Genomic DNA, 9,847 nt, shown 5'->3' with positions numbered 1-9,847 from the left:
AATGCCTACATGGAAAAATTTCCAGGAAATGAGACAGGCACAGTGACAGCATCAATGCTAGTTGTGTGCCATCAGACAAATCTGAAACAGGAAAGACCTGCCTATGATTCATACTAGATGAAGATCATTTCCCTATCATGCAAACTCTTTAACAGTGAAAAATATGATTTAGTCATGAATAAATAACATACGACTGAAGACCCTGGTTACTTTATTAGAATCATGGTACACACCAGAAAGCCGGTTTTGATTAGTCTACTGTGTTACTGATAAGTCAATTGCTTCATTTTTCAACTTTTTAAAAAATATGTGTTGTTAACATAATACATGAAATATAATTTCACAGAAGAATTATCATTACCATTAATTTATTAAATAGCAAAAATTGCATTTGATTACTTTTGACTAAGTAACTAGACCAAGGCGACTCTTTCCTGTGAGCAAGAGTAGCACATTTTCTCTAACTTTTTTTAACTCTTAAATTCAGCTGATTAGGAGTTTTTCCGTCTGTCTGGAGGGTAGCACGGCTAGTAATAAATTTCTTATAGACAAAAGCAAACTAATTTTTTAGAAAGGATTGCAATTCTGTCTTAAAGTATAGCATCAGACCATCATATTTGACAATAACCCAGGTGACTTATTTTGACATTTCTTAATTTAAAAAAAATAATAAAAAAAAATTAATTGTTTCAGGGTGACATCTTTTCATGTGAGTTTCACAGAATTTATATTGAAAGCAATCAAAAAAAGGTCAGCATTAAAATGAACCATTGTGAAAATTCTACAAAATAAGAATTTCTAATGACTCTTCAAAGCATTTTGTTGCTTTACAGTTCACAAATACATCCTGGTTCAGTTTTGTGCCCCAACTCCTGGGAATGACCAATAAAATCCTATAAATGAAAGAAGGCTCAGAGGGGATGGGAAACGCCAGCATGACTATGAAGCTCAGGGAATAATGCAGAATATGACTTTACCTGCACACAAAGGAGATGAGAGTGGGATCTTTGTTTTAGATAACCACTTATCAACAACTGAGTTGATCAACTGATGATTCCTTAAACTCACTAGAAGAGTGTGAATTTCTCCCCTGAATTAGCCAAGCTATCACGAAGGGATGGGGTGAATACATGATTCATCCCAACATAAGACTATAAATGCTAGATAACTAGCTAAAGTATTTTGAAGAGAACAATGGGCTTGAGCTGCCTTCAACCCATGTATTCCTTCCCAGCAATTGTGGATGCCTAGTATTGTGATGGTGAGCATATAGAGGCCAATCACACTGGAACTACATTGGCATTGTGATTGAATAGCATATTGCAATTACTCTATTTTGCTTAGCATAACTTAAATTTATTATTTACATTGTTTTCAGTATATTTTGTATAGCTGTGCTAAGTCAGAAATCCCATATATCTAATAACTTCAGAGAAGTAAATTTTATATTAAACATTACACCCTCCATGCATGAAGAACTTGGTCAGGCAGTATTGGACTCAGCACAGGCAGATTTTTTCACAGAAGCTACAAAATTTCTCAGTTTTACAGCCCACCTGCAGGATAAAGGTTAGTATTGCTTGAATGACATGCATTGTGAACCCCAGGTCTGTCTTTTAGAGTAACTGTTTGCTTTGCTTTGTAAAGAAAAAACCCACTAAGAAAAAACTACCCTACAGGTATTTTTATCAGCTTCCACATAAGCACAGATCAATCCCAATGTGGTGTGTCACAGATTACAACAAAAATTGTTGAAAGCACTTGACACACCGCAGTCCTTTCCTCCAGTCTTAGAAGTTGCAAAAAATCTTCATAGGACTTCCTGGCTTGCAACTGACATCACAGTCACCCCCTTGGCTTTTCAGGTAAGATCTCTCTGTCCTACTGTTGTCCCAAAAGAGAGTTTGTTTACCTGGTGTGTAAGCTAATAACACACAGAGTCAAGGTATTAGCCATTTATTAGCAGTTCTTTGCAGAAAAGGGTGCTTGTAGGTGTTTCCACAAAGCTAGCACACACAACATTGGAACAATCATATATTTACACATTGTAAATTACCATATTTAGCATAATTATTGTTCATTAGGTTTTTACTGGTGCTTACAATCCCTTATCTCAAAGCTGATTGGTGTAGGTTATCCTTGTCTTCATTTAAAGGTACTGTGTCTTAATTCTAATGCACAAGCTCAGTGGGTGAGAGTCTTCAAGCAGTCTTGTTAAGAGGTATCTTAACTTATGGAGGTGTGGTTTTCATATTATAATTAGTCAAGTTCACCCAAACCACACATTTTTAGCTGATTAATGCACTACAGGCAAGCTTCTTGGGCAGCTAGCCCACCAAAGTTTTAGTAACTGGTTTTAAGTCTGTATGTTCCTTCTACCCCACTGTCTTGTCAAGAGGTGAGTCATATCAGTTACTTAATTTTGTTTCTTAAGATAATTAAGCATTACATTCATAGAGATTTCATCATCACTGCTATCCCCAATACCTGGTACTCTTTGCTTCTTACTCCTGCTCTTCTTAGGAGTTCACCAGAAGTAACATTCATCCCAGAATGCTCAGTGACTTCAAAGGACAGACTCTCCCCACAGAATTTCACTCTACCCAGGTGGGCATATTTGGACAAATAAAGAGGCAGCTTTTCTTCAGGTGTTCAGCCTCTACTTTTTAATAAAACATGACACACAATACACAGGTAAGCTGTGCACAGATACATCATCTAATTATATCATCCATCGTCTATGTTCTCTCCACAAGAAATCATGTTGCAGAGCTATGTAGTGATGAAACAGAGGCAAAGTTCCCAAAATATTTATCTCAAAAAAGATAATCTTCTTTATCTCAAAAAAGATAATCTGCTTACTTCATATAACACATAAAATGAAGACTTCTCCACAAAGTATGCCACAGTCCCCGCACAGGGGACTCCCTTCTTTTGCCTGTTTTCTCTGCACAGTGTTAAGTTTCATCTTCTCTGAACCTTGTTAAATTTCATACTCCTGAAATGCAGAAATGGCTTGAAGTTCTTTCACCTCAGTCATCTTCCCCTGACTGTCTCTTCTGCTGCAGATCAAAGTAGGGAGCAGTCTCTAATGTGACATCTCCAGCATTCAGTCCTAGTGAGAACGAAGACACATTTAACTCACACTGCTAGGACCGATTTGCCTCTACAAAATAACCTTTTTTTCCCACCTGGGAGCCTTTCATTATAATTGTTCAACTTTCTCCTTCTTGCTTCCCACCATTCTTACCTAAGTATATAATGCCTTCCATGATATCCCACAAATTGAGTCCTGTTGAGTACTGCTTTAGTCAGTTATGTAATTCAGATTGGTGGACTGCTGACACAAGCAACTTTCTGGGGTGAGGAGTCTATCTAGAGGTAAAATACTTTGGTTATCTCCCTAGTCTTCTTCAGGTCTTTCACTGGATGATACACAAAGCTTTTCTCAGTTTTTGAGCCACCCAAATACTGTTTTTTTCTAATTTGTAAATCTTCAGGATGTTTAACTAATTTCCTGTAACCAGGTTTATTAGTTTTTCCTTCATCTTGGCAGAGTTCCTGTTCTGCTTTGGTTTGGTGGGTTATTTTGGTAGCGGGGGAGGAGCCCCAGGAGTGGCTCCAGTAAGAAGCTGAGAAGATCCCCCTGCCCCAAAACCAGGTAAGGAGCCATTAGAAGGACAATAGATGTACCTCTGCGATTAGCATACAAAAGAACTGAGATAACACCTGAGCAGAGAAGAAGGGGGAGAAGAGTTTTGCTGGAGGACGGTGGTTGGTGAGGCGGAAGGGGAAGAAGGGGCCCAAGCAGAAGTTTCCCTGCAACCCATGGCGAGATGGCAGCTGTGCCCCTGCACTCGAGGAGGCACGTGGTGGAACATTCCCTGAAGGTGCCAGGAGGGGTGAATGTGGTTTTTGTGGCCAGTGGATTTGCTGCCATTGGACTCTGATTACACAGCTTTGGAAGACCCCAGCGCCAGGGGTAACAAGGGCTGCTGAGGGAAACATGAACAAATAATACTGATTCGAAATTAATGTATTCTGAGAAAATGGACAAGTACTTTTTATAAATGTAATGTTATGGGTGTGGATTTAAGCTCATTAAACATTTTCCTCACAGAAGTGCATCTCCTTCTTAGTTCTTGAATAAAAACCACCTGTATATGACTGAGGTATCTATATTTCTAGTTCTGTTTTTTGTAGCCTGAAACAACTTGCTTTTATATCCCTTCCAAAAACTGACACAAAGAAAAAGCATTCAAAACTTAAGATTACACAGTATACTTGTTAGCAACCAAGAAACTGATACTACTTATACAAGAAACAGAAGACAAGAATCATTTGCCTAAGGAAAATGTCATCACTATCTCTTTCTGAGTGTCTCTCCATTGACACAGTACCAATAGATAGAAAACAATATTTCAGTGAATCACCTTGTTCAAGTATAAGGGCTAAAAGAATCATTCAGACAGAACAAACAAGTCTCAAATAACACAATGCCAAAGAAGCCGAGTAACTGTCACTCCTGAGCAATCTCGGTAGTAATGAGCCACCATTTCTCTGTTTTCTTATAAAGCAGTCAAAAGATATGTCAAGCAGTCAAATGTGGATGTAAAAAACCACTGTGAATAAGAGAAGGAAACAGAATCTGAGGGGAAAATGTCCTGGTTTGAGCCAGGATGAAGCCAATTTTTCTTTTTACTGATTTTTTTTTTCCTTCAGTAAGCTTTCTTGTAACTAGCAACAGTGTGTTCTGCTAGGCTGATAAGACAGTGGAATGTTTTTCTAACTACTGAGGCTTCAAGGCTGCACCTGCACTCTGCCGGCTCAGACACTATGGGGAGATCTGTGACCCCCCCGTAGGAGGCTGAGTTAGACAGACAGCAAAATTGGCCAAAGATATTCCATTCCATATATCTACGTAAGCTCAGAGGAAGGTCAGAGATCACAGAAGACAACTTCCTTCCTTCTTCTTCCCTTCTCTTCCGTCCATGGCCGGTGTCCAGGGAGGAACTCTGTTCATCCATCACCGTCGATCCTCAGGCTTGAGCTCTCCTGACCCCCATAACTCTCTGCTCTTCTCCAGCAGCAGCTCCGGGATTCCTCGGGACTCTTCCCAGTTCAGGGAAGTGCTGTGGGAGTTGCTGGGGTGGGGGGAGGCGAGAGGCTTTTGCCCATTCCTGAACATATCTGTACATAATTGTATATATTCTCTTATATCATTCATTAGTGTTTTAATTAAAGCTGTGTAGTTTAGTTTTCAATCCAGCCAAGTCTCTCTCTTTTTCTCTCTCTCCTTCCCTACCTGGGTTGGGGGGACGGGGGATCGAGAGCATTGTTGTCGGACCTAAGTCAAACTGTGACAGAAAAAAAACAACCACTAAGAGAAAGTAGTTCTATTTCAAGTCATCTACTGCAATCCTACATCAAACTCCAACTAAATTTAGATAGCCAAGAAAAAGAAGGAGAACCTGTAAGGTGGTTGGTTCCTGAGAAAAGGTAATGAGAAAAATATTACCATATTTTTGAGTCCTCTCCTTGCCCATTTCCTATGTACAAACCCTCACTGCATAACATCATCTCTGTTGTGCAATTTACCCTTATCTGTCCTGTTCCAATATGCCTCAGCATATTTAAAAAATAAAAATGACAGAAGCAAGCAGTAGCAATGATACAAGTGACTTTTAAAAATAATTTTGGCCTGGCAGCTGACACGTGATGAACTGAGAGTAAGACACAAATGATATGTAGATGCTAATTCCATTCATACAGAACACTTCAACAGAAAGTAATTTCAGCATTCATTCTCTCTCTTTTAATATAGTACTAACACAACAGGATCACTCTGAGGAAGAAGGAATCTTGTTTGTAGACCTAGGTGGAAGTGACCTAGGAGACCCATCTGAGACTTCTCTCTCAGTTAAAAGTGAGTAGTTAATGAACATCTGTTATTAGTTTGATCACCAATGAGGTGCCCTACTCCAACAGAAGCAGTAGTGGAGAAGAACGTTTCTTCAGAATTTCCAGTCCTATCCTCCAACATAAGGCATGGAAAGTTTTCTGCAGAATTAAAGGAAAAAATGTATTTTGTCCTATTCCTTTGCATAGATAAAATAGGTCACACAGTCTAGCAGGTAATATCAGTGTAATTGAAATTTGCATTTTATTTTCCTGATTGAATCATGAGAGATATAGATTAGAATAAGAAACTTATGCTTTGAGCATGAAGTTCGCTATGCTGAAAATTAAATCAGAAATGAAAAGCGATCATTACATGAAGTTTTGCTGGAATAAAATGCACAGCTATCAAGCAAAGCTTGATTAAAGTTTTCAGCTTGTACAAATATAGCTTTTAATAGGAGAATGCAATTCCCTCCAATCCAGATCAATGGAAGTGCCATTTAAAAGATCACATCTTTACAGAAAGGAAATATTGTATAACACATATTCCCACTGAACAAAAATCTGATGTACAAACATGACATTTAGACATGGCCATAAGTATCAGTGCTGCTTGGGCCATCAGTGGCTCAAAGACAGAGAGACACACAGTCAAGTAAATACAGGTGACAGTATGTGTTATAAACAGACAATTTTGTACCTTACATAACATTCAAAATGTGTAAGTTTTTCTGAAAACTCTCATCACCAAAATGAGTTTCTCAGGATGCAGAATGAAGTCAGTAATAAATCAAAACCTTGCCAAGACAAACATGGAAAACAATTTTAAAGACCAGTTGAGAGCTAATACGTGATAAACTCAAAGTGACCAGGCCTCAGCCAGCCTGCCTGGCAAAGAAAAAACATTTAAAGATTAGCCACTGAAGCATAAGGAATCTGATGCTGTCAACAAGGTACTCTGACAAGCAATGAGATCATTATATTATTATGGTTTGAAAGGACACAGGCTAAATTTATGGAAAAGGACAATTGTATGCAGTCAACTGCACATTGGACACTTCTGCACTGCTGACTCTCTGCTGGACAACTGCACACTGATTGGCAGGTAGGGCTTGTTCAGCACTGTGAACACAACCTTAGGGAGCAGACGGCTCTGCTCATGGTCCTTTTTGCAAGGCAACTGAATAAAATGACATTTTCTAAAAGTAATGTTAAAAAAATGCAATTATAAAACATTAAAACACAATTTTAAGAAGTGATGTTCAGGACTGTGACCTGAAACAAGCTCTTTGTAATACATTTAATTGAGTCACCTTTATCTCATTGTTAATTTTTCATGTTACAAATTGTGTGACTGTTAGGGTTTTGGTCCTAACCCAACAACAAAGAACAGGCCACATGAGCTCAGTCATTCCCCACGCACACGTACACACTGTGGGATGGGGAGGACAAAGATCAACTAGAAGCTTATGGGTCGAGACAAAGGACAAGGAGGGTTCTTCATCGATTAACGTCCAGGGTAAACAGACTCAACTTGGGGAAAAAATAATAATTTATCAGTACTCAAATGCAAAGAGGACACAGACAACGCAAAGAGCAGTACATAAATACATTAGCCTATCCTTACCTTCTTCCCATGCCAAAATTACTTTGTTCCCATTTTCCCTACCTCCTTCCCCTCAGTGGCACAGGGGTTTAGAGTCAATTGACAGTCTGTTGTCGCCTGTCACTCCTTCCTTCTCAAGGAGTATTCCTTACAGTCCTCCCCTTTTTTCCCACGAGGTCCCTCCAATGGGAGAGTCTTCCACAAACCTCTTCTTCAGCAGTCCTTCCCACGAGGTACAGTTCCTCAGGAGCAAGCTCCTCCAGAGCAGGCTTCCCACAGACTCATAAGCTGCTTTGGAAACAGTCACCCGCCCTGGTGCGGAGTCCTCTGTGGCTGCAAGATCCAAGTCCACAGGTTGCAGGTACACATTCACCCCTCTTGGTGCCTTCAGGGGAATGCTCCACCATGCTTCTCCTCCGTGGGGCACAGTGGGACAGCCTGCCATCTCATCATGGGTAGCAGGCAAAGTTCTGCTTGGGCACCTCCTTCCCTTTCTTCCTGTAAGCGCTGTAAGCAGAACTGCCTGCTCCTCAAGGTTCTGTTCACAGTGCTGAAGGAGCCCCACATGTTAATCGGCATGCAGTTGTCCCAGCAGAGAGCAGCAGTGTACAAGTGTCTGGTGGAGAGTTGCTGTCAACAGACAATTTTCCTAGACCCCTTAGAGAGAGGACATTGTTTAGGACCCTGACAAACCCAGAGGGCTCAACAGAGAAGGTTTAGTATTCCCTCCCATTTCCTGCCTAACCTGTACAAGCCAGGAGGGTGGGAACATCTGTGAATTCCTTACTCCTCCTTCCTTTCTCCTTTTGCTTGTCTGGTGGAAATCTAGGAAGGATGCTCCTGCCCTTTGTCTTCAGCTCACTATGTTCTCTGCAGGATCTAAATCCATCAGTTGCTGGGAAGAGCCCTGACCGCTTTTCCTGAGTCAGCTCTGCCAGGAGGGTCTTTTGGACAATTTTATCAGCAACCACTGAGATCATGTGTTACATGTATTTGTATATTTTTCATTATTATCCCACATGTTATTATCCCTTCCCTGTTCTATTAAACCTGTTCTAGTTTTACTTCCAACCTTGAAGTCTCTCTTCCTTATTCTCTTTTATCTTTCTCTGTAAGGCTTGGGGAGTAGCAGAGACCAATTCTGTTTTCTTTGTTTTGGTTTGTCCTGACCACTAAACAGAGACAGGCATGAAAAATGTCCTCTCACACAATGAGGCCAGAAGCCATGCAATTACTTCAGACAGCTACTTCTCAATAATTGTCACAGACGTGGTTAGAGGAAAAAAAAAAGAAAGATCTTAATAAGAGAAAGGCCTTCAAAGAAGTTCAATAGCTAGGTGCTGGGCTGTTCCTCAGCTCATTTGAAGTATCTCTCATTTTATGATATTCTAAACATGCTCTGAAATATATTTAATCTGTAGGGGTTTTCAAAAAGGCAGACACATTACTCAGGTAAAAGGTTTTTTCAGACATGTATCTGCTTTCAATATTGAGAGCTGAGAAATTTTTACCACTTTCTGGTTAGTGGTACCTACTGGTGTTAATTCACATACGTGATGCTTTGTGATGCTTGAGCAGTGTTTTATTATGAATGCTCTTAAAAACCTGAAAGAAATACTCAAACAGTGGGAAAAAGACAAAAGATAGAAGTGATGGTAGAAAAGCTACCATTGAGCCTCAGCCTAAGTCAAATAAAGGAATCCATTAATAAATGGAGAGGGTTGAGTTTGCAAAAGGAAACTGCTGAAAGTTACCGCTTAGCACCCTGTTCCTCTGGATTCCTGGTGCATAGATCAGTCTTATACATTCAGGTACTAGATCAAACATAAATGGATGATCAAGAAACTTCAGGAACAGTGGAAGAAAGGAAGTTACAATGAGGTTCTGGGATGAGAGCACTGTAGTAGCCTCTAAAGTAATGAAGTGCAATTGCATCAAATAGGCAGTCTACCACACTCGAAAGGGAACGTTGTTTCGTTTTTCTACTAAGAGTGAGAGGAAGCTGGAGCAATATGTAAGAATGCAATCATGTGGTAGAAAGCTAGTCTGCATTTTTTTTTGACAATACACAAATGCGAAAAGGAAACTCAGAAGTGGTGACAGATACTGGGAACATTTAGTACAGTGGAAGCAGACTGGAGAAATTTTATAAAAATGAGAGACAACATCACAACCATTCTGTGCATTTGGAGTATTTATAGAATCAAATGGGTCAGTAAAAGCATTTCTGAAACAAGCAGGAAATGAAGCTTGAAGCACAGTAGCAGCATAGGGAACAGCAGAGACAAAAGGTTTAGTATGCCAGAAGTCCTTTTGTCATTTGAGTTCTGTAGCTTACTG

Source organism: Chaetura pelagica, unplaced genomic scaffold (assembly GCF_000747805.2).
Source record: "Chaetura pelagica isolate M959 unplaced genomic scaffold, ChaPel_1.0 scaffold104, whole genome shotgun sequence".
Classification (NCBI taxonomy): domain Eukaryota; kingdom Metazoa; phylum Chordata; class Aves; order Apodiformes; family Apodidae; genus Chaetura; species Chaetura pelagica.
This window is presented reverse-complemented; position numbering follows the sequence as displayed.